This window comes from Frankliniella occidentalis, unplaced genomic scaffold (assembly GCF_000697945.3).
Source record: "Frankliniella occidentalis isolate FOCC.00 unplaced genomic scaffold, Focc_3.1 Scaffold41, whole genome shotgun sequence".
Classification (NCBI taxonomy): domain Eukaryota; kingdom Metazoa; phylum Arthropoda; class Insecta; order Thysanoptera; family Thripidae; genus Frankliniella; species Frankliniella occidentalis.
In genome coordinates this window covers 2,111,233-2,112,306 of record NW_026267171.1, presented here as the reverse complement: position 1 = coordinate 2,112,306, position 1,074 = coordinate 2,111,233, and positions in this window count along the sequence as shown.

Below are 1,074 nucleotides of genomic sequence, written 5' to 3'. Positions count from 1 at the left end.
GTCGCACTCGCTACACTTACTTCAATCAAGCGTCACTCTCACTTTAAGTGAAATTGTTTTTAAATCAAGCCAGGCAGTGCAAAATACTCGCCTCATTGGATTGAGTGCATTTCGCTCTTGAATCGAGAACCTATTTCACCCATCTTTCTGAGTGAACCACTACCTCCGTCTGCGGCAACGGACGTGGACAACTATAGTCGTCCCAGCCAAACTTCTCGACTGAGTCGACGCGTATTTAGCCCATATCTCGGTCAGTTTTTGAGGTAGAAGCCTAAGACTTGGTGACGTCTTAGGCCTGTATAAGACGCAACTTTTGGCGCAAACAGAGCCATCCTAGCTCTTCTGTAGCGTTCAGAAAGCTGCACCGTAACGGCCACCCAATCGAGAAGTTTGTCTGGGAGAACTATAGTTCGGTCCGAGCAAGGCCGCCCGCCCCGCGTCGCTAGCAGGACGGGTCCCAGTGCGCGAGCCGTACACAACTTCTACCTCATTTTTGCGGACAATGCTTCGCAAAGTCACCGACGCGATGTCATTAAAATTCTAGCCGGGGGAGAACGCCGGGACAGGACAGAACAGAACAATGCCAACTCGAATGCGAATCTAATCCGGGCTCAGCCGCGAGGGTGGGGGAAGAAGGGGGCTGGCATTGCGGGGTGAGGGATAGTGATGCTATCTCTTTCTCGCTCCGCACCCCTCCTCCCTCTGTCTCCGTCTGTCAGTGTCTCTCCCTAACTCTCTGTCTCTGTCTCTCCCCCTACCTCTATCTCTCTCGTACGGACGGGGACATTCAATCGGCACGGCCTGGTGTCCGGCTGCCGTGAAGTTGTGTAACAGGTCTTCCCCCGTACCCCACCCGGCCTCACCCCGCCCCGCCCTCGTCACCGTGCAACTTGGACCGGCGGCGCGCTGGCTGTATCTCGGAAAGCAAAAGCCGGGCATCTCCTCTGCGAGCCGCCCGCCCGTCTCGCCCGCCAGCCCCCGCGGACAGTTGGGTTTGCGTTGGCCGCTGCAATGTGTGCGGCCTGGGCCCAAGGCGACCGCAGAGGGAGGCTCCAGCCCCGCCCCGCCCCGCCC